Consider the following 26,085-nt stretch of genomic DNA (forward strand, 5'->3'; position numbering starts at 1 on the left):
AGACACAACATTTGGAAGTTTGGTTATATCAACATTCAGCGCCTAAAACTTGTAAAAAAAAAACTTTTCTCAGTTGCCTTAAACTTACAAGGGATATAGACAGGACCAATGTAGGTCCCCTTTGATGAGAATATAAAGACAAAGAAAGTATTTAAAAAAAAATGGTTTCATATATTTTTCTCTTTTTGGCTTGAGACTTACAAGACATGAGAAAGTGACGAAGGGAGATAAAAAAAAATAGAAAATAATTCAAAAAATTTTGTCCGTATTGATTGGTGAAGCCAGAAGTAAGCCCAAGTTTGTTTTGTGGCAAGCTGTCTTGCAATTTTCTTGGCATCAGTAATAGTCAAAATATGTTTTTCAAAAATGTTTTGAAAAAAGTCCAGTCGTTGTGTATTGATCTGCCCAACCCCAAAATGGGACCAACATTATTTTACTCCCGTCAGTATCATTGACATTGATCAACCAGGTAAGAAGACTGAGCCAAGACAACCGTAACAATGATAATGAATTCTTGAAGAAAAGGTTCGGCTGCATCGATTCGTAGCAACACAAAGTTCAGCATTATTCTTAGCTAATTTGCTTGAAAACTACAAAACAACTGAACATAAATGACAACATGGGATCCTCAATAAAAAAAATACAAGTCAAGAAACAAATTAGTTAAATTTTTTGTGACATTCGAATTCTTTATTTTTTCTAAAGACAACAAAATAGAATTATTTTTTATAAACCAGATCAAAATGCATTTATTTAATAAAAACTAACAGCTCTGACAAAAAAGTATATGAAACAATTCTTTTGATAAGTAGTGGATTAGGAAAAACGTATATTCAAGAGCTTCTACTACCCTAGGGTCGAAACGGCCTCAGCGCTAGATTGACAATTATTATTTTCAATACTTACAATTAAAAATCCTCCTCCCCACCCAGTTTTGTGCAAGGTATTCCACAAAACTAACGATGATCGAAATGTTTGACATAATCTTCAAATTTTTTTAATTTTAAAAATCTATGTTGAAGTCTAATATTTTTGGTACAAAACTGGCCATACCAGCAGTGGAAAACTCTACCAACACTTCAACTAGCACCCTCCCCGCCCCCACCAGTCTAAATTTTGGGATGACCAACACTTCGACAAATAACCCTCAATGAAAATATTTCAATTAATATGAACAGAAAGTAAAAAAAAATATTTTCTAATAAGTTTTTCGACGAAAAGTAAATAACCATACTAGCCTGAAACTACCTAAACTGAAGTCGTATGAAAAGTCAAATTTAATTAGAACACAAATTGCTATGATTGAATAAATTAAATATAAAACTAATTTCAATTAAAATGAATAACTACATCAAAACTAAATATAAGAGATAATACTTTGGATGAATAGATAAAACCTATAAGGTATTAACATTAAAAAATAGGCAGTGCAATAGCGCTGCTTATGTAAAGAGCAACGTGGGCACAGTTTACTATTGTTATTATTATTATATTTATTATTATTATTATTTATTACAACCCCCCCCCCACATCCCTCAGGGAAAGGCTTGTGAGGTATGTCCTGGGGGAATATAAGGCTCTTATAGAAAAGGTGGTCGTATAAACTTTGAAGGGGGCTCATTGGGATGGTAATTAGAAGCTTTAGTGTCCTTCTTAAGGGTAAAAGTGTTCAGAAAGGAGCCATCCCCCCTACACGTCGAATTTTCCCCAAATGTATCTGTTTGAGATTTTGAGATAGCCATTTGTTCAAAAAACAGTCCAGAGATCATACAAAAAATCCTTTTGGGGTTGATAAAGCCCGTCAGAGTCTCGGGTCCGAGATTGTAACTTATGCCCCGGGGGTATATATAGTTTTTATGGAAGGAGTGGTAAAATTAACTTTAGAGGAGGCCTCATTTGATTGAATATGTATAGTTCTAGTTGTTGTTTAAGAGTTAAAAGTGATGGAGGATAACTCGCCCCTCCCCCTCCCTGACATCCTTTTTTCTCAAAACACATCTGATTGAAATTGTGCGATGGTCATTTCGTCCACAATAGTCCAACGAGTAGTGGTTTCGTTGAGACGGGGGGAATGGGGGGGGGGGCAGTTGCCCCCCCAATAATTTGAGCAAAAAACTTATTTATCAAATAGCTTTAAAACTTTTGCTCGTTTTAAGCGTAATTTTTTTTTAATTTTATTATGAAGTCCATCACACTTTATAATATGTTCCAAATTATTATTTTTCCAAGTATACTGTCATTAAAACCTCATCATCAAGTATAAATGTGAGCCTAATTAATGGTAAAATTGGAAAATGTTCTATGCTTCCTGTTTCACCGCGTTTGCTCATGACAATTTTTTTCCACTGATATTTAAGGTGCTTTTGATTTCTAAAATCAATCAGTTCAAGATAAGATACTCTTGTTTTAAAACTTTCAAAAGTGGAAATAAATACAACCTCTAAATCTGCTAATAAGACAGAAATGGAATCATTGAAGAATATGAAGGTAAATATACAGTAAACATAATGTCCTGAATGAAAAAGAAATCATTGAAAAAGAATATAAGACTTCCTACTTTTTATAATGATATTCGTACTATAACTAGATAGGTTAAATCTGTTGTTGTTGGGTCACAGAATTTGGTAGAAGGGGATCCGCTCCAGGAATCATTTAAATGTTTTAATTTTATTTCCAGTATCTAACTGAAAATCCAATATAGCTCCAAATTCTCTTATTTGTAATTGAAACGCCTAATAACCTTTGATAACATCATATTCCTTATGTTTTGGATTGATATACTAACCTATAAATATAAAACTGCCTCTATGCATAATACCGTGTTGACCTCTTGCTATTTTCATTTTTCTAAATATTTCTTTTAACCGGCTCCAAAAAGACATAAATATGCTAAGAATTATGGCTGAAATTAGTTGCATTTCACACAACGCCAGCACTACTTGTGGGACATTTATCTCTACATAGGCAACATGTACAAAATGTCTGCTGAGAATAGAACAATGTGAATTTGAACAAAATATGAATATTTTTCTCACAATTTAGAAATTTGTGTGCATGTATAAGCAGTACCAACACATTCTTTTTTTCTGTTGTTATCAGTTTTATCATGCAGCATTAGAAGACCAAGCTTTGCTTGTTAAGATAATTATAGACATAAAAACGATTTTTAGAGTAACCACCCTCCGAAAATGTATACCCCAACATCCTGATTTATACAAGAAAAACTTTTGTGTAATTTTTATGGAATTTTTTTTTTTTGGTTAACGAGGATACAAAGGGAAGGCAATTTTCAAACTCTAGGGTTTCTGCTGCAATGATCCTGAGAATTGTTCAGATTTTCAGGATATTCTTTGTGAAACAAAAATGCCCAACGGGTAAGTTGATAATATTAACTTATTGTTCGAATACTTTCAAATTTGAGATGCGGTTGCTAGTTTAATTTGCGGAATATGTCACTTTATAATATTACACAATCTGTGGTGATACTTTGACTTATCCTGTGTCTTCACTCAGACTGCGCTATGTTTCGGCTTTATATGGTCCGCTGATGTCAATACTATTATTAATATAAATTGGTGAACCCACACACAAATCAGTTTACAAAAAGAATAAATAATATTTCAAAAAATCCCACATGTTAAAAGTTTAGCACAACAAATTAAATCTTAAAGAGTCAAAATCCATTCAAAATGACGAGCGAATAAATAGCGTGATATCCGGGGCTATTAGAATAGAGCTTGGTTCAATTATGAGATTGAGCGTCCAATGTTGGGCGTGGAGGTTTGGGGAAGTAGAGGGCGGATACGTACTGCATCATTAGTGGTGAATCTGGCAAAGGCAGCACTACTTGCGGGACATTTATCTCGACATGGCCGCTGCAAATAGGACAAAGTGAATTCGAGCTACGTCTTATACGTCTATTTATCTCACAATTTAGAAATTTTGCGTGCACAAATAATTGGTACCAACCCTTACTCTTTTTCTATTGTTATCACTTTTAACATGAAACAATAAACATGAACATGAAACTTTTAACATGAAAAGATCGAGCTTTGCTTGGTGAAGGGAATTTTACACCAGAAAATGACATTCATTGTACCCTCCCGCCCCCCGCCTCCGAAATCTCGAATCGCAACCCCCGATTTCTACACGAAAAAACTTTTTTTTAATTTTTTTGTATTTATTTTTATTTTAAAAAAAGATAAAATGGTTAAGGACATTTTAAAAGTCTCAGTGTAAATCCCCCCCCCCCCCAGATTGACATTTCTGGTAAGTTTTAATTAAAGTAAGGTTTTTTCCAGAATTATGACAAGATTTGTTTATATTTTCTGTATATTCTTTATCAAACCATGCCTAACGGGTAAGTTAATAATTCTAAATTTATTTCTTAAATTATTTTAAATAAAATACGGTCGCTTATTTAAATTTTGGAAAAATTTAAAGGGGAGTATTTTCCGCGGAGCAAAATTTTATGCAGGGGTGGAATGAATGTTTAAGAGGAAAAATATTTTTTCATAATTGTTTAATTTGAAAAAAATTTTTTTGTTATTTAATTTTAAAAGTGGATAAACAAAAGTGCATTTCTACGTGCTGTATGCCAGTTTGTGAAAAAAAAAAAACAATTAAATACTTTTAGCCAGGGACTTACGGACAGGGTTGCCAACTTTTCGATACATGAATGAATCCCTTGAGCATCAAAAAACTGTCATTTTTAGCTAAAATATGTCCATATTGAAATCTCAAAAACTAAAGCAACCGAAACTCTAAAAGAGGATTTTCGGTAAGAATGTACATATTAAATTTAGTGATCAAAGGCATTTTGTGATATAAATTCGGTGATCAAAGTCATTTCACGGTAAGGTTCCGGTATCATCAGAAAATTATGCAATAATTCTCTCAAAATAGCGGTAGGGTTGCAGACATTTTGGTCAGATCACAACTGATGCACTGCACCAGCACTGGAATGAAGCAAACACGCAATGCCAGTACAGGTAACAATTGAGAGGAATAACAAACAATTTTTAGATATTAGTTTACAAGTTTCACTCCAAAAATGAGTAGGGATGACCCTAGTACTCGTGACGGGGCACCATATATGGGCATAGAATACTGACGGGGCACATGTGCTGCCATCTACAATTTAGTTTAATGCCGAACGGGCACCATATATGGGCATAGAATCCCCAGGGAGAACACATGTGCTACCATCTACAATTGAGTCTAACGCTGACGGGACATAATTTATTCAAGGATTATCGATCTAGTCTAATCAGGTCAATGTCGATTGATTTGTTGTTGTTATTTTGAAATATACATTTACATTATATAATTTTCATGTTTTTGATTTTTATATAAATGTAGAGTTCCATAATTTTCATGTTTAAAATTCACCGATAAAAGCCTGAATGAGATTTAATGTCTATGATAATGGTAATAAGCTTACCTAAGCTATGGATGTCAGGTATTGTGTTATTCAAGACATGTCTTGAATTTGAACCTGATGATGACAGGCACAGGTCCTGTCGAAATTATCGTTCCAAGATAACACAATACCTGACATCCATAGCTTAGGTAAGCTTATTACCATTATCATGTACAAGAGTCAGGTTGGCCTCAGAGAATATATTTAATGTCTATGATAAAACCTGGAAAAAACCTTTCCAAGAACTAAGTTTTTCAACTAAAAGTAAAGAGCTACTACACTAAATCAAAGACGAGCAGAAATGAAGTCAAATTATATTCAGAAAAATGTATTTTCCATAATTTTCTTACAAAAAACTAGTTACAGTCAAAAACCAGTATTACTTCAGATTTTACGGAAATAGTTTATTTTCGAACCACAACTAGACTTTTTTTCCAACCAAAGTTTCACATTTGAACCAGAGAAATGTATTTTCCATAATTTTCTTACAAAAAACTAGATTTTACTGTCAAAAACCTTTATTAGTTAAGACTTATTTAAAGAGTTTTTAATACTATAGCGTAAAGAGCGAGGGTTGAGGAAGGGGCAGTTCTTCTAAAATACAGAATAATTGCTGTTTGTTTTTAATTTCTATGTTGATTATTACTTACAGTTGAAAAGAAAGGCTGTTGTTTTTAAAACTTAGATGTTCAGAAATAGAGTCCTAAAATGACACCTAAAACGGTGTCTGATTTAAGTTTAGTCTTCTGATCTTTCTTTATTGAAAAACCAGGCAAAAGAAGAGTAAACGGTTGAAAAAAAGGGTGTTGTTTTTAAAACTTAGATGAGATATTTCGTTCAAACTTTGTTAAATTTTTATAACTTCTCTTTATATTTCCTTCAATTTGTTTAAAAATAAATTAAAACTAAATGAGGCATGCTGTCTCATGCTAATGAGACATCGTTTAAAATAAATGAGATATTTCGTTCAAAACTTTGTTATGGCAAAAACAAACTCAAAAATATTGGCAGCTATAGGTGAGTCGTGGCAATGTCAATTGTACCATTTGCAACAAAACTTGTGAACTAGATTGAATTCCCAAATCAATCGTGGGAAAAATTAAATTTTTTAGCCAATCGGCTTAATCTAAGCTACGCACGTGTTCAATAAGTCCTTAGTTTTTTTCTAATTCAATTAGTTTTAATATGAATTTTCCCATTCCCCATTTTGAATCTTTGAAGAGCATGAATTTAATCGACTCTAAATTCGAATGTTTTTCCACCTCTAAATGTATTTCATCTTCTAGCAGAAGCCTTACAGTTCAAGGCTTTTTCAGCCTTCTAATTCTGAACTAACAATTTTAGCTATCAATTTTCTTTTAGCCCGTTTAAACAAGAGTATTAGTAAACCAAAGCTATTAGCTAACAATTCTCAGGAACATATTAATTGAGTGGAGAATTCAAAAATTGGCTAGCCTATTTCTGCAGATAGTTTTACGAAAGAATGGGGGGGGGGGCAGTAAGTAAAGAAAGGAGAAACGAGATAAAAAAAGAATAGAACAAAACAACTTGTAAATTAGAAAAGCAAAGCAATATTAACATCGTTTAAAATAAATGAGATATTTCGTACAAAACTTTGTTAAATTTTTATAAGAGTATTATCTGGTGAAAAGATGTTCAAGTTTACGTTTGTTCTTGAGTAACATAGATGATCATGATATGTTTATCCGAGTCTTAGAAAACAAATAAAAAATTGGTACTGCGGGGTTTTGAAATCAGGATTTACGATATTACTCCGAAAATTTATGCGAGACACGGAAATTTCACTAAGGTTTTCAAAGAGATAATATAAAGTTGCATCAGTACTAAAAGTTATTTGATTTCTACAAAGTTTGACTTTGAAACTAGTTCATTTTACTTAAACGAATCACGAGGAATTAGCCAAACCGAATTTAGAAATAGAAAGTCACAGAAAAGATTCAATTTTCGGAAAACCAAGTCAGTTTCAATTCTTATAAAAATAACATCTGTCGATCAGCGCTGTAAAAAAATTATATCTTGTCTAAAAAAAAGCTGCCATTAGGACATAAAAAAAAATTAATGTATCATGAAAACTTTGCAAATTATTTCTACGTGAACAAAGTAACTTCGTATATATGAAAGTTCTTGTCATAATGTGTATTTTTCATAGTATCACTCGATTGAAATAAAAGAGGTATCGAACTGTTAATATTAACAATTTTACAGAGCTTCTAACCTGGTGTGGGGTTGTTTCTATAGTTTTAAAATGCTATAAAATCCATAGGGGAAATGTAAATTAAAATTTAAACCTACATTAGCCATTGAAGGACCGGCGACTTCATTTGGAGTATTTATTACTTTATATATATATATATATATATATATATATATATATATATATATATATATATATATATATATATATATATATATATATATATATATATATATATATATATATATATCTTTATTTCAATATGCACTGAAGTTAAAACCATCAAACACCAAATAATATACGGTAATAACGGTATATTCGTTTCGATAATTAAATTAAAAAATGCTATACAGAACTATAGAACAAATTCATATAAGACTTCATCCATTTGCATAAGACCTACAAAGTCACCCATGGAACAGTTATATCAATCTGAGAGTTTTATTCTTAAAATGAATACATTAGTCTATCATTAAAGACATTTTCAATCTCATATCTGCAAAAATGTGGAATTTCTTAATCTACTAAATGAAAGATCATGGATGCATTTTTACTTGCTGTTTTTGTTTTTTTCCAAGGGTGATCCTATTGATCCAGTGAATACAGACCGTCGAAAGAGGGTTCATTCTAATGGAAAAAAAGATTCTAGTGCCCCTTTTAAGTGACAAAAATAATTGGAGGACAACTAGGCCCCCTCCCACTTCACTTTTTTCCAAAATCGTCTAATCAAATTTTGAGATGGATTTTTTCTTCAGCATAGTTGAAAGGCTCAATAACTATGTCTTTAGAGATAAAATGCCCCCTTCAGCCCCTGGGGAAAGGTTTTTAAGTTATCAAATTTATAAATAAATCCGGTAAAAGTAGGGAATGAAAAAAGATTTGTACTCCAGCTCGAAACACGGATTTAGGGGGAATATTAAGAAAAGAACTTTTATTGAGTTTATTAAATAAAGCCTTTGAATTACGTGCGCGTACACACGGAAATATCAAAACCATGGGATTCTCCGACATGCTGAATCTAAAAGTGTAATTTTGAAGGATATTCTTTATACTTTTAGAGTTAACTTACCCTTCTGTGGATAAACTTTTATGCTTTTCTGACCATATGGCCCTGAAAGTGTGTTCTCCTACATTCTGAATTTTAACGTTCATATTAACTGAATATTCTATAAACTGTAATAGGTAACTTACCCGGCTATGGTTGAACTGGAAGGGTTGTCCGAAATGTTGAATCTGAAAGTGAGTTCTCCGACCTTCTGAATCTGTCACTGTAATTTTCAAGGAGATTCTTTAAACTTTTAGAGTTAACTTACCCTTCTTGGGTTGACCTTTTAGGGTTCTCCGACATGCTGAACCTGAAAGTGTGTTCTCCGACATGCTGAATCTGAAAGTGTAATTTTTCAAGAGATTCTTTAACCTTTTAGAGTTAACTTACTCTTCTAGGGTTGACTCCTTAGGATTCTCCGACATGCTGAACCTGAAAGTGTGTTCTCCGACATGCTGACTCTGTACCCCCGGGGCCCGGGGGCCGAAATCCGGCCACGGGTGGGACCCCAACCCCCCAGGTTAGGTTAGGTTAGGCAATACCTAACCTAACCTGAACAATAAAGAACTGGTTTCTTCAACTAAACGGATTAAGACACAGGTGAAATTTATTGCGCCATTGACTTTTCTTGAGTAAACCTACTGCGAGCTAATTGATCTGTGTTCACCTTTGGTGCCAAACTAATTGGTATTGAAATAGACTGATATTAGTGGATTTTATAGATTATTTTGGATATATATTATTGAATCTTTGGAGCATTTTTTCAACTAAATTTTTCCTTAAGGTTCTTTACTTAGATAAAGATCAGTTGCTTTTACTTTTGTCCTCTCCTTAATAGGAAATGCCTGCATTTAAAGAGTTTGATATCGCGTTAGCTAACTTCAAAAATTATCCTCATTGGCCAGTAAAGATACTAAAAGTGTCCAAGGATAGCAAAGGAAAGCAAAGCCATCATATTTGGTATTTTGCTATGGGACACATGACGAATACAGACTTGTTGAAGCCAACTTGGCAGAATATAATCCAAGCGTTAGCCGAACTTGAACAAAACAGACTGCAGGTGTAAAGGCTGCATTTGAGGAATTGAAAAATTCACCGATATTTATAAATCCATTTCCAATACATTTAATGCATTAACAATTAAGGAATCTAATACAGGAGAATGTGCTTCGTTGATGAATAAAATCACTTCTACGGAACTTGACCTGGAAAAAACTAAGCGAGAGTTACTGCAAAATATAACTAAGAAGGTTAATGAAAGGTTTTCGGATGCTGATTCCTTCCGCCAGTCATCCCACGACATTATTTGTCAAATATGACGCGATTACTCTTGATTATCAACCAAAATTTGAAAAAATTGAACAATCGCTAGTAGGGTAAGAGGTACCATTTCTGATGGCCCTATAGCAATTCATGTTTTATTCTGGGCCTTTACGTTCCATGGTAGCTTTCCAAGGCATAGTCTACAGCCAGCGGTTATTTGGCAGTGTATAATGTGGTCAAACAGCTTTTTTTTATCTGTTTTTGTTGTTAATTACCCAATGAATGTAGGTCATGAGTTCACATACACATTATTAAAACTACACGTGATTAAACACGTTATAAAAATAAGTGCTCTTTGATTATGTCCTGTTGTTACCATTCCAAACGTGTTTTTTTTTCAACAAGGGTTTTTTTTTTCAACCAGAGTGGGGTTTTTTTTCGAGCTGACACCTGTTTTTGTAGGCAGCCAATCAGAGACAACGGAGATATTTACTCCTCTCTCTCTCTCTCAATTTTTTTGTTGTTGCTAGCTCAGTTTCATTGTGGTAGTGAGAGTGTCAACACATGACAAAATGTTCCATACATGTCCGTTATGTATGTACACGCTGGGCAGCTGGTCATCATCATGTGAGAATTGCACAATGATTGAGGAGTATGATGAAAAGTGTAGATTATGCAACCCATGTAAATTGCATAGAAGATATGTTGTACAAATTAAAGGTTGCAATTCCTGGCATGAAGAGGTGTGTGACTCTCATTCTAGAGGGCACCTATGCTCCGATTGCCACTATGATAAATGTAATCAGTGGGAGAATACATATCCCGGTATGATTGGAAAAAATCCTAAGCGCGATTTTAGTTTATTGCTAAGAGATTGGTATCGTCGTGGTTTTAGATTGTTCTGGGAGGAGGAAACTGGTCAAAGATTCAACTGTTTGAAAAACAAAAGAATATGGTTTCTATGTAATTGTTGCGAAGACACTGGATTCTATTAGTATAAGCCCACTAATTTTTATTTGGCTATGATGGAATGTGATTCGATACTTGAGGATACTAGTTGTGACACTACTTCAAAGAAGAAATTTGAAACAATTGGAATCTATAGAATTAACGAGAATAGTGTCATTGACTTTACAAAGAGATACGACAAGAGTGAAGTCACACTCTATTGTAGAAAATGTGACTCTGACATTGCAGTACATCAGGATCAGTACACTGTGAATTCAGATAATCTACCTGCACTAGTTGTTTCGACAAATACGTAGTAGCGGATGAAATCTAAAGAGTAGACGCTTCACTACAGATAAGGCTATTGTGTTTTTGTGAACTTTCTGAGGAAGGAGGGGGAAACTTTTTAGTTTAAATAATTCTAGGAGGAATTGGGTTTTGTTGGATGGTATTGAAAAATGGTAAGTGTTAAATATTCGGTAAAAATACGAGAAGAAAAATGCTTCACTACAGATACGGCTATTGTGTCTTTCTGAACTTTCTTAGGGAGGAGGGGGTAACTTTTTAGTTTAAAAAAAAAGTGTGTTATAATTGTGATAAAACTTTCGTCAAAGAAAAAAAAAACTTAATACATTCATTTTCTAGTTTCAGGGGGAAGCTGTGAAAACTTCTGCATTCCCTGGCCCAGGATTTCAAAGTATCATGGGTAATTGTTCCCTCTCGCCGGATGATGATGTTAGTGAAGGTACGTTATTTGAATTCCCCCTGGATTTTCAATTTACAGCTGAAGAAATGGACAGTCTTATACAAATTGTTGGGCCTAATTCTTCCGGGGACATTTTTGATGACAACTTTACTATTAGTGAATTGGATCCTGTACAAATAGGTGCAGGACATGAATATAGTTCTATGTCCTCGGAATTGCGTGAATTTTATTTGTTAGAATCTACTCTAGGTCACTTGCAAACGTATAGGGTAGATTTTAACCCCCCCGAGGAAAACGCGGTTGACGAGGGCATTATTTTAACAGACCCCGTGAATGTTCTCCATAGCTATATCGACAGAATTTGAGCACAAATTGTGATTCTGATTCAGAAATGAGAGGGTCAAGGGGGGGGGGGGTTAAAGCATCAGTTAATCAAAAAGTTTATTTACAAAAGGGGACATCTGGGTAAATTTTTTATTTTCATTTTCCAACTGGCAACCAGACTTTTTACCCAGGTCTAAACAAATTCGAAGACAACTTTTTAAACTGGTTAAATAAACCAATTTTGACTTTGGACACATTTAACGAGAGGGGAAGTGGGTCCACAATTTTATACATTAAATATATGGATCTGAATCTCAGTAGATTTAAAAAAAACTTTATTTTAAGGGGAGGGCGGGGTAGTCGACAAATAAAATGCCACCCAGATTTGTCGGCTACCAAAGGGGTTCAGAGTTTCAAATTTGACACGAGGCTGCAATGCTTTAAATACGCATTTTTAGCAGCAGCCCATAAAACATTAAGAAGAGATTCATCAATGAAAAATCTCGACGGACTTGCTCGCAACGGTGGAAAAAATTTCCCTAAAGTAAATTTTGATTGTTTAGAGGGGAAATATCCGGTGTCCTTGAAAGAAATAACCATATTCGAGAAAGCAAATGAAAATCTTGGGTTGGGGAGGGTTGTTCTCCAGTATGACACTGAATTTGTAGATGGGGAAAAAACTAAATAAAAAAGGAGTTATTTGTTAGGTCAGAACACCGACGGTAGATAATGTAAAAAATCTAATATGTACTTTTTATTAGACTCCCAAGGATTTAAATTCTTCTGGTAATTTTTTCCCCGTTACTTCACTAAGTCAACTCCTTTCCCAAGGTGTTCAGAAAGGGGAACATTACTATTGTCCCATGTGTCTTTCTCCATTTTGATCTGAGCGAATATTCTCAGATCACATGAACCATTGCAAAATTCATGGCAATCAAAGAATTGAAATGCCGGCAGAAGGCAAAGACACTTTACAATTTAAAAATTTCCTTCCCTTGGCCCAGGGTTCCTAGGCCTTGAACCTGATTCTATTCCCATTAAGCCAAGGCACTTGCCCCACATATTTTAAGCCAATCAAACCAACAACAACAACAAAATGCCTACCTATATTTCTGCTTAACAATTGGTGATTGAAGGGCCCAGGGGCCACGATGTACCCCCGATCATCCTGATCAAAATGATTGATTGTGCTTCAAACAGGGCGAAACGTGTCTATTTTCTACTAAATTTCTGGCAGTGAGATGGGGAGGGGTTTTCAAGGTCGAGCCCACTGTATGCCTTCACTCAATGACTAAAAATTCTCGCGCGATTCCACTTCAAACCAAGTGCAATGCACCAGTCTTTCTGCATAAAGATTTGCAGAAAGGAAAGGGCTATCTCATAGGGATCAAAGGATCAGTGATTCCCAATTTACCTCCAATCATGCTGTTTTAAAGGTGTTGTATGATTCTGGTTCAAAGAGGTTGGGAAGTGTCTATATTTCTACAAAACTGGTGGAGATGTGCGAGCAGGGTCGGATTTAAAGCTTTGACGCTTCAAGGCCCAAACGTTTTTGCCACTCCGTATTCATACCATTGGAGGAAGAGTCAATTTTTCTCAATAAAATAATACTTATGACGACAATTTTTATTTTATCGCAAAATAACATCATTTATGATAATAATTTGAGATCCATATATTTGTACGTTGGGGGAGGGGGGTATTAAGTAAATTAAATAAACCAGAAAGGTATTGGAAATAAGTTTAATCCATTGGTAGATAGCAACACATAAATACATGCACGCATCATATATTATTTTGTAAGCAGGGCTATTTATCTTTAAAACCAATTGATAAAACCTTCCTCGTTGCTCTTTTTCGTGCGAAGGTGTCTGTGACGTCATTGTGCGGCATCTCTTGAGTCAGCCTTCCCTCAATAGTGAACAGGGATAATGATGTCAATTTGTCAGGATCTTTTTCCTGTGAAGTTTATGAAAGGTACAATAAGAACCATTAATACGGCAATGCCAATGTCTAGATAGATGTCACACCGTATGAAAATGACAAAAAACCTTGCTAACGGCTGTTTGAGTCCTTCTTTTTTTCTTCGTCAGTATTTTGTACCACAAGGGTCTCAAATGTAAGCATTCATCTACAACCATAGGCTCATCTACAATCGTCGGGGATAAAAAACTCAATAGCTCACTTGCATGCTTTATGATTTCTGAGTAGATTTGCGCGGCTGCGGAGTGCACCCGGCATTTTGACGATAAATCACATCAATCCAGTTTTTGTTAAGAAAAAATCGCTCAGTGATAATTTATTGCCCCCCCCCTGGAATTGTGCACCCTTTGGCTCGGGCCTAGTAAGCCTACTGGTTAATCCTGACCTATGTGCGAGGAGAGTTGTTGGAGGGTCATGGCCCCACTTAGGTCCTTCAATCACGCAGATTGAGCATTTTGGCATGATTCCAGTTCAAATAAGGTACAGCATACCTATCTTTGTGCTAAATTCAGTGGAAGGATTGTCAGGACGACATTGCAGGGGCTTTCGCCCACTTTGGTTATTTGAGCAAACCAACTGAAATCCTAGCGTAATTCCAGTTCAAAGAGGGTGCATTATGTCCAAATTTCTGCTGAGAAGTTGGTATTAGGAGGGACAGGCGGAGAGCGACGGACCCAATTTATACCTCTAATGACGTTGATAATCCTTTCATGATTCAATATCAAACAAGGTGCAACGTATTGTTCCGACAAAACCTATGGATGAAAAATGGCAGGTGAGATATTAGAGGAACTATGGGCCTACTTTGAGCTTCCTAAGAAGGTAGAGCATGACTTTCTTTTTACTAAAATCTTGGCAATGGTATGTGGTGGAGTTTTAGTTGACAGGCTCAGTTTGATTCTCCAGTCACACATACAGAAAATCCTTGCATAGCCCTTGCTTCAAACAAGGTGCAGCATTACTTTCTTTCACAGCATTACTTTCTTTCCGTAACCCCTCCCCCCGCCCAAAACAAAGTAGGTTGACGGAGCGGCCACTGGCCCATCTTAGCTCACCTCGTGATTTTGGTTGAAAATTTCGCAACATTCCTACCTTTCTTCCCATAAGTTGAAACGCCAGGGGGTGGGAAATGGAATAGCAGAGGATTCATGTCCCACTTTTTGCCTCCAGCTTATTTTACAATGAATCAGACTATTTTTTAGGTATTTTCACACAGTCTCGACGCACCTTCGATGTATACCACAGTAGAGAAGCCCCTCAATTTCTCAAAATTTCAAAATAGTACACTTTATGAACAAACTTTGAACAAAAAATATGATGCATTAAAAATTAACCAGCTCTTCAAGAAGCATGGATCCACTTTGAAAAAGAGGTTGTATCTCTCTTAGCTCAAAAGTTTGTTTCCTTGCTATGAGCAAACTTTCTAATATTACTAGTAAGGAAGGAGCACAGAGAAAACTTCCGATTTTTTAGGCAATGAGAGAACTATTAAGGTTTACAAGTAATAGGTGATTCTTTTCCTCTGCCTCAATCCAAAACACAGATAATTAAATGGCAAACTCAACAATTAACCTTCACTTCAGCTAACACAATGTAGGATCGAGCTCAAGAATAAGTGGAAACATTTCTTTTTGGCCATGGGCATGAATTATATGAAGCTTTCATTAATCTGTCTAGCCAAAAGTTCACACATTCCTTAAAGCTTTAGAGGCTAGACCTTTGTCACTTTGTTGCAATCGATTAAAAATTAATTTCGTTGCAAAACTTTCCACAACTTTTTCCACAAAAAAAGTTTTCAAAGAAACAACTAAACAAAGAAACAACTAAATTAAGCTAAGACGAGCAAAAATCAAATAGGAATTTAAGCGTAAAACTAACATAAATCCCTATCAATAAATAAAGACAAACCCAAAGCGATAGAAATTCCAAAAAGTAATCAAGTCAAACTTAAAATGAACCAAAACTACCACAAACAGCAGCAGGATTACCGCCCTCTATGCTTTCTAAAGACCAGAACGTCATTCATGCTTCACTGATAACAATTTTAATCTCGAGCTGTTTTTTTTATCTGTCATACAATTGACACCAGAATAATAAAAATTACTGAAAATAACTAATAACTAATGAAATGTAGATTAACAGTTTAATATATATTGATATCCATTCCTGAAATTCTCAGCAATTTTGAATTTATTAACGTTATAAAAGGGAAAAGGATTCTATTAATTCGAATAGTATCACCGATATTGAAGTTATTTTTCTTCTTCTGGACATTTGGTTCATTGAAATATTTTTTGAGAAATGTTTCAATTGTATTACTATCCGAATGATGAACTTCAGTTGGCGCAGAGTTGGAAAGTAAACGATGAGGCCATTGATTATAAATCCACATGAATTTTTCTAAATCATGAATAAAAGCCGATGTATTTTTCAATGTGCAATATCTTGAAATTAAAAGTCGAATATTTCTTATCAATCGTTCGGCCAATGCAGCATTTATAGGACTGTGACTATGATAGAGCAGTGTACTATATTTCTCTAGTACTTTTGAAACATGGGGATTAACAAATTCACTACCGCGATCCGTTTGAATTTTTTTATATGAATCCTGTTCGAGAATCCTTTCAATTGCCTGAGCAACTTCAACACCTATCTTTGATCGCCATGGAATTGAATATGCATAATGACTACAAACACTGATTGCAAGTAGAATGTACTTGTGCGGTGTACTGTGACGTCTTTGAAGCTCATCTAGAGTCAGGAGATCTGCTTGCATTATATGCAATGGGTAAAAGGCTTTAGTTTTTCGTTATTGATTGGCACGAAGTCTATGATTTCTATGCAGAGTGTAAATTGATTCATTCTGTAGATAGTCTTGTACACTTTTAGTGTGAACACCGGCGACTTTTGAAAGAGTGGTGGGGGAACTTAAACTCCCCGCCTCACCAATATTTTCATAAACACCTTTCAGAACTTCAACCATTTTGAACGTAAACACGTTGTGTAACGTCCGCTACCCTTTTGTATACTGGCCGGTGGAGGTTATGGTGATGTTGACTTGATTCGTCTTCGCTTTAGTATAGCTATCAGCGGTGTTCTCGTATTCTCAAAAATAAATTTGAAATACTCTTATTCAAGTTCATTTTTTAATTGTTTCAATGTTGTTGATGATGATGATAAATGTGCATTTAATTTTTTTAGAATTTGTTTATTGCTAATAATACTTTTGGGGAAGTTCAATGTATTTAGAAAGTTGTATAGATGAGTGTCAAATGATAATAGTCCTTTACGATTTGTAACCATATCATAAATTAAATCATGTAAATTATAGCTCTTGCCCTGAATTATAACCCCTTCCCCATTGCTCTCAACTTGAATATCATCTTGATTATTTTCCAAGAGATTGGTTATAAGTAGTTTAAATTGTTCACGATATTAGTGGGGCACCATATTTCCAAATTTAAAAAAAATTGAACCCAAATCCTCCTTCTTTAATTGTGTTCCAGCAGCAGCAGCAGACTCTTGAGAAGATGATTCTTTTTCGGGATCAGCAGCAGCAGCAGCAGTGGGCTTCGATCGATAGGACTTTTGTTTGTACACTCGGCGAAGTGCATCTTGAAGTAAAAGCAGTTTTTTATCATCATCAATATTTTCATTGTCAAGGAATTTACTCAGATTGCTCTTAACACTCTCCACAGTTGAAAGAACTAGTTCTAGTAGAGTTCACTCTTATTCTTTTGACATTCTCTGTCTAGGGAAAATTATGGTAAATCCCTACAATGGCAGTGAAAGTATGAAAAAGCTACCGCCGATCTGAAAAAGTCTCTTCTTTTTAAAATTATTTTCTTTCTTTTTAGAGGCCCATGTACGTACAATGGAACGATGTTGCTTTGCCTGCTGCTTAACTACTTCCGGCAGTTGAACATTACTCTCGGTCAAATTTAAACAAAGTTCGGATATTAGATTAATGAAATCATTGTCAATACCATGTTTGAGTATTGCTATCCTAAGCGGAGGTTTTGAAGTGCTTAGAACTGAAACCAAATGTGTATTTTCATGTAGTTTCTTCAGTGTCATGATAGCGACTAATAGGTCTTTTTAGGGTTCACCGGGAGATATACTGTAATTTCATCGTCGAAAATATCTGTGACTACACGCAGATCCTCGGGTGCATTTTGATTAAGATCCAACAGGATGTAGCCATAGGGTTCATTAGTTGCCTTATTGTATGCCGAGAGCAGAAATTTGGGAGCACCTGGATGGATTTGTTTATTGATGGTCATTAGCGAGCGATAATCACGAACAACTCTGTATATGATATAGTAGGTACAATTCAAAGCAAGTGTTCGCATACATTTGATCTGATGAAAGAGATTGTGTAGAACCAGAGTAACGGAAATCTGTTCATAATGAGAGTAAACAGTGAACAATTCCATTATTTGCTGAGACCATTGTTCAATAGATTCAGCCAGATCGTCAATGATCAGCCAAGAGTTTGGTTCAATAATGTTGAAAACATCAAGTCTCTGTATGAATTATATCTGCACCAATCCCATGGCAGCAATTGCTTTTATTTTATCGTATGACTCTTGCCAAATACTGTAGCAATAGTATATGTTTTTCGGCTTTTCCACAAACATTTTATCGCAATTTTTTATTATTTTAGTTAAGAGTGTTGTTTTGCCCGACATTGACGGTCCACACAGAAACGATCTGAATGTTGTTTTAAATTGATACATGTTCCCTTCAACAGATCACCTGGACAACTAACTGTAGACCCTAATTGTCTAATGACTAAATAATTTCCCTACTACTACTCTGTTCTTCAAGAAGAATAAGAAGACGAATAAAGAATCATATTTTTCTTTTATTACATACATAAAAAAGTAACAATACATTAAAAAAAGCACATTAAACATGAAAAAATTCACTTTTTTTTTAAATTTATTTATATAAAAAAAAACATTTACATGGGTACACAGAGAGAGAAAAAACACTTTTTTTTGTTTATTTATAGAGAAAAAAAAATACAACATTAAATTAGAGAGCACTTGAAAAAAAAGAATCACTTTTTTTTTTGAATGAAACATTTACAAAAAAAAAATCTGCTCTAAGTCGAAAAAAGATAACTTTGATATTGTGGCGGTGCGCCCCCGCGCTGGCGGCCGGCCTCCCCGGGCCACGAGGCCCCCCCCCCCCAAAGGCCGCGAGGCCCCTCCCAAAGGTTTTAGGAAATAATTTACAGGACTTTGTTTAAACTGAGACTTTCCCTATCGGCAACACATTCGGCCTGGTCTGAAGTTAAATAGTGCCCAAGGGGGAGGGTGGTCACACCGTCTTGACAAAAATACACCTTGTCGGAGATGGTACTCATGGCAATTTTCTCTACATTTACAGTAAAGTTTCTCTAGTTGAGAGTACGAATTGCCAGCAATTTGGCTCGTGGAATTGTATTTTCAGTAATACAATTCCTATAAATGTCCATGTCGAAATTCTTATCCACATAGCGCGTGGGTACTCCTTTGCAACGTTTCTTGATTTCCTCGTCGTGTGTCTGTATAAAGTACACCTTCGGACCTACAAACATGCCACGAGATATCATGTCGCTTCCCGTTTCAGATTTAAAAAAAAAAAGCTGATTTGGTGCCTGACGTTTCACTAGCTCTGGGTAAAGACTACTCCAATTGGTGTAGTCCATCCGTGAGCTGATAATTTCACCGTGCACCAAATCATCAATTAGATTTGGGGGTTTTACTTTTAACAGTAGAGAATACGTGTCCCCGTTGCAAACCTCTACTGGTCCCTTTTCAGGCCACTGTACCCTAGCAAAATTGTAGTAGAATTCCAACTTGAGTTTTTTTTAGATCTCTAAGATAGCACTGCCTGCAGCTATATTTTTATTCAGGATAGTGCGTCTTTTTTTCCTATTCAAAAGTACCATGTCTGGGGCAATGATTGTGAAGGAATTGTAACTTGGATCGGCAATAATTCGAGCATAATGTTTGGGATCGGTCACGACGTAACAACGATTCCTATTGCGAACACTCTCACACATTTTGCCGAAAGCCGAATTCAAAATGAGTCTATAAATTTCTTTTTTGGCCTTCGTCTGCGCTGCAGACCGTTTCTTGACAAAGGTGTCAACAAACGATTTCAGATAGGGTTTTTGACTAAACTGGAGCGCTCTGTGAGCCTTTGTGACGTTGAAACCGTTGTTACACATCCATTTTAAAGCTAAGTGATGTACAACTATGTTTTTTTTGGCAGAAGGTCAGCCATAAGTTTTTGTTTTGAAGGTGTCCAATGCAATCCGTCCACCTCGACTAAACGCCTATTGCGAGGGCTCAAAGAGTTCCTAGTCACAGGTCTATTGATGAACGGGTAAACAAAATCCTTTACTGAATCTTGAGGCTCGATTGGTATCTCTCCATCAATTTCCAAAAACCATCCAACCGGTCCATTCTCCTCAACACTGTCGCCAATGTTGGGGAAATGAGGAGCTTGAGGGTCATTGAGCCATTTATAGTCACCGCAAGGTAGCGTATAATGGGACGTGGCCGAGGGGTAGCGAGAATTCATATCATGGAAAATTGCATCCGATTTTGTCCCCGTCTTCTCTCCAGTTGGATCAGTTTCCAAGATACGATCCCCGTGAAAAACAAAACCCCCCCTCATTGACCTTTCGATGAACAGATGCTGATCAATGTCTGTGATTAGCTCGATTTTTCCCCACTAATTTTTAGGATGAGGTTCATCACTAGATGAGGAGATGAAAAATAATAGCCCAAATCAAGATTAAATTCCTCATAGATTTTATCCGTATTTTTACACATAATGTCTAACAGAGTTAACACGTCACTCGACAAATACAGCTTGCAGTAGTCAAATCCATTTTTACACCCTCTCTGTGCCCGTACTTTTTTAGTAAAACTGTATTCCGCGGGGGTGCAACTACAATCGTAAAAACTGTCGTAAAGCAATTCAATTAAAGGAATAGTTTCCTAGGCGAATCTCAACATAGAAAAATAATTATCATAAGGATATATGCCCTTGACCGTCAACAAATCATATAAACCATTTGGAAATTGTTGCTTGAGAAGGGGGAAAGCGTTGCAACCGTCATCGTTTTTCTGCACTTGAATTAATTCGTTCAATGATTTGGGGAAAAAACTGTAGGAATCTAAAAAGCGAATTTTATTCGTGTACTCAACGTCGGCTTCAACAAATTTCCACGTAGATTCGGAAACAAGCAACTTTTTCGCTGATTTAGGTATGATTTTGTAGCAAAAGCTGTCTATCACCCATGAATCCTTATCCACTGTTCCGTTTCTTTGAAGATGCGCCAATGCTGTTAGCACTTACTTTAGATCGTAGTTAGAGTTATGTATAAAAACAGGAAGAGAGAGTTGCTGATTAATTTTTAAATTACATGAATTGTGTGCCCACCCTCGAGAGTCACATTTTCCCGTTGAATTGGGATCAATACGGCGATTGTGATCCTGGACCAAGTCTTTTGGGGCAAGGGCACCCCTACATACCCAACAAATTTTCCCCTTTTCCAGCGCCAGTTGCTCTTTATCTGGCAATGTCATCGGGTAATTGGTGTGACATAATCGTGAAATCGCGCCGTTTGCTGTTTTTATTAAAGAAACCAATAACTTTTCCATGCTGCCCTCCTCATCCATAGCCAAAAAAACTCTTCCAATTGCATTTTATTGTTGGAATCGCGACGAGCATGCGCGTAGGAACACGCAACTAGTTTGTGTTCCTTGACTATATTTGGCCTTGATGGGTCCGATACCTCAACCAGTCTTGATTCACAGTCTAAAAAAACATTATCAACTTGTAGCAAGGAATTTTGAAAATTTTTCAATTGGAAAGTGTCTTTGCCTTCTGCCGGCATTTCAATTCTTTGATTGCCATGAATTTTGCAATGGTTCATGTGATCTGAGAATATTCGCTCAGATCTAAATGGGGAAAGGCACATGGGGCAATAGAGACGTTCTCCTTTCTGAACGCCTTGAGAAAAGAGTCGACTTATTGCTGTAACGGGGAAAAAATTACCATAGGAATTTACATCTTTGGGAGGCTCGTAAATAACCCAAGCCAATTTTTAACATTATCCACCATCGCTGTCCTAACTGAACACGAAATTCCTTTTTTATTTGTTTTTTTTCCCCCATCTACAAATTATGTGTCATACTGGAGAACAACCACACCCACCCCCAGATTTTCATTTGCTTTCTCGACAAAGCTTATTTATTTAAAGGATACCGGATATGTACCCTCTAAAAAATCAAAATTTACTTTAGGGAAATTTTTTCCACCGTTGCGAGCAAGTCCGTCGAGATTTTTCATTGATGAATCTCTTCTTAATGTTTTATGGGCTGCTGCTAAAAATGCGTATTTAAAGCATTGCAACCCCCTGTCAAATTCGAAACTCTGAGCCCCTTTGGTAGCCCACAAATCTGGGTGGCATTTTATTTGTCGACTACCCCACCCTCCCCTTAAAATAAAGTTTTTTTTTTAAATCTACTGAGATTCAGATCCATGTATTCAATGTATAAAATGGTGGACCCACTTCCCCTCTCGTTAAACGTGTCCAAAGTCAATATTGATTTATTTAATCAGTTAAAAAAGTTGTCTTCGAATTCGTTTAGACCAGGGTAAAAAGTCTGGTTGCCTGTTGAAAAATGAAAATAAAAAATTTCCCCAGATGCCCCCTTTTGTAAATGAACTTTTTGATTAACTGGTGCTTTAACCCCCCTTGACCCTCCCATTTCTGAATCAGAATCTCAATTTGTGCTCGAATTCTGTCGATATAGCTATGGAGAACAATCACGGGGTCTTTTAAAATATTGCCCTCGTCAACCGTGTTTTCCTCGGGGGGAGGGGGGGGGGTTAAAATCTACCCTATACGTTTGCAAGTGACCTAGAGAAGATTCTAACAAATAAAATTCACGCAATTCCGAGGACATAGAACTATTTTCATGTCCTGCACCTATTTGTACAGGATCCAATTCACTAGTAGTAAAGTTGTCGTTAAAAATGTCCCCGGAAGAATTAAGCCCAACAATTTGTATAAAACTGTCCAGTTCTTCAGCTGTAAATTGAAAATCCAGGGGGATATCAAATAACATACCTTCACTAACATCATCATCTGGCGAGAGGGGACAATTACCCATGATACTTTGAAGTCCTGGACCAGGGAAGGCAGAAGTTTTCACAGCTTCCCCCTGAAACTAGAAAATGAATGGATTAAGCTTTTTTTTATTTGACGAAAGTTTTATCACAATTATAACACACTTTTCTTTTCTTTTTTTTTTTAACTAAAAGTTACCCCCCTCCTCCCTCAGAAAGGTCACAAAGACACAATAGCCGTATCTGTAGTGAAGCATTTTTTCTACTCGTATGTTTCCCCAATATTTGACACGTACCATTTTTCCATACCATCCAACAAAACCCAATTCCTCCTAGAATTATTTAAACTAAAAAGTTGCCCCCTCCTCCCTCAGAAAGTTCACAAAAACACAATAGCCTTATCTGTAGTGAAGCGTCTACTCTTTAGATTTCATCCACTACTAGGTATTTGTCGACAACAACTAGTGCAGGTAGATTATCTGAATTCACAGTGTACTGATCCTGATGTAGTGCAATGTCAGAGTCACATTTTCTACAAGGGATTATGACTCCACTCTCGTCGTATATGTTTGTAAAGTCAATGATACTATTCTCATTAATTTTATAGATTCCATTTGTTCCAATTTTCTTCTTTGAAGTAATTTCAGAAATAGTGTCCTCAAGTGTCGAATCACATTCCGTCATCGCCAAATAATAAACAGTGGGCTTATAATCATAGAATCCATTGTCTTCACAACGATGACGTAGAAACCATATTCTTTTGTTGTTCCAACAGTTGAATCTTTGACCCGGTTCCTCCTCCCAGAACAATCTAAAACCACTACGATACCAATCTCTTAGCAATAAACTAAAATCACGCTTAGGATTCTTTCCAATCATACCGGGATATGTATTCTCCCACTGATTACACTTATCATAGTGGAAATCGGAGCATAGGTGCCCTCAAGGATGAGAGTCACACACCTCTTCATGACAGGAATTACAACCTTTAATTTGTACAGCATATCCTTTATGCAATTTACACGGGTTGCATAATCTACACTTTTCATCATACTCCTCAATCATTGTGCAATTCTCACATGATGATGACCAGCTTCCCAGTGTGTACATACATAACGGACATGTATGGAACATTTTGTCATGTTGACACTCTCACTATCACAATGAAACTGAGCTAGCAACAACAAAAAAATTGAGAGAGAGAGAGAGGAGTAAATATCTCATTTGTCTCTTATTGTCTGCATAAAAAAACAGGTGTCAGCTTTAAAAAAAAAGACACTCTGATTGAAAAAAAAAACTCTGGTTGAAAAAAAAAACTCGTTTGGAATGGTACCAAAAAGACATAAGCAAATAGCACGTAGTTTTATAACATGTTTAATCACGTGTAGTTTTAATAATGTGTATGCGAACTCATGACCTACATTCATTGGGTAATTAACAACAAAAACAGAAAAAAAAACCTGTTTGACCAAATTATACACTACCAAATAACCGCTGGCTGTAGACTATGCCTTGGAAAGCTACCATGGAACGTAAAGGCCCAGAATAAAACAGGAATTGCTATAGGGCCATCAGAAATGGTACCTCTTACCCTACAATCGCTGGCAACTCTTCGCAACCAATTTATAAATCAGGAAGAGAAAAACATGAAAATTGAAATAAAAGGACATTCATTTGAACAAGAAGTGCTACTTGATTAGATAACTTTACATGGTGTTAATCAGCAGTCTGGATTCTGCAAGTTTTCGTAACCAAAATGAACCTGACTGAAATTAATGTTGCCCAAATTAGGAATATCTACAGATTCAAAATATCTCCTGCTTTAACCGATGCCTCCCTAAACGACAAAGTCCATCCTGTTTTAGTTAAATTTGTGAATAGTGATATAGCGAAGAAAGTCTTCAAAGCAAAAGCTAGGTTAGCTTCAAGTGGAATTTTCCTATCGGAAGCATTGACAAAGAGGCGACGTGAGATCCTATATTCCGCTAAGGACAGATTTGGTCATAGAAATGTTTGGAATGATCGTGGGCAAATTTTGGCAAGGCCTAACGGTGAAAGTGTCACTAAAAAAATTCATACTCTAGCCGACTGTGTTTAAGAATAATTTTTTTTTTTTTTTTTTTTTTTTTTTTTTTTTTAGATATATGTTTAGTATCTTGCCATTCATATATTTAGCGTATTTTATTTATCTTTTGCTTATTTTTTTTCTTTGTGCGTATCTGTCTAATGATTTACTTTCGGTCCAATTAACTTCAATGAAATTTATGGATTTCAATAATTATTCTTTTTTGTTACATGCCTGTTCTCACAAGTTATTGCGTCAGTTTGGGATTTTAATCCTTTGTTATCTTGAAAATGATTTTACTTGTATAGGTCTCATGGGTACATTAATGCAGTGGAGCTTTAGCGTTATATATTTTTTTTTATTTCAGGAACTGAGTAGTATGATTAATGATTTAAGAAAGTCACTAAATTTATCGGAAATTATTATAATTAATTTGTTCAATAATATAAAATGTATATGTATCTTACTTATTGGTATGATTATTGTGATTTTATTTATTTATTTATGTCGGGTGAGTTTGGTCGCGGAGCGGATCTACCATCCACCGTAAGTAAAATGATTAATTCTTTTAGTGACCAGGGTGATGTTAACTCTTTAGGGGAACGTTTTGTTGAGTTACAAAATAATCCTTTAGATATAGAAAGTATAATTAATAATTCAGTTGGAAGTAGAAATAGGAATTATAATGATCCTAAATCGGTTATTGAAAGTAAATATGTTTCGCAATTAAGTGGTTCTGCCTCTTCTAAACAAGATGGTATTTTCTCTGTGCTTCACCTAAACATTCAGGGACTTTGTTCCTCTTTTGATGAGCTGAAACGGATCGTCAGTGGTGGAACTCCGGATGTTATTGGATTATGTGAAACTTTCCTGGATTCAAAAAAGGATATGCTTTTAGACATCCAAAGATTTAGGATGGAGAGGATGAACCGGAAAACAGATGGCGAAAGGTGGACTTGCCCTGTATATTGCC

The sequence above is a fragment of the Artemia sp. Qi Xiang Cuo genome, chromosome 19 (genome assembly GCF_049724085.1).
Source record: "Artemia sp. Qi Xiang Cuo chromosome 19, ASM4972408v1, whole genome shotgun sequence".
Classification (NCBI taxonomy): Eukaryota; Metazoa; Arthropoda; class Branchiopoda; order Anostraca; family Artemiidae; genus Artemia; species Artemia sp. Qi Xiang Cuo.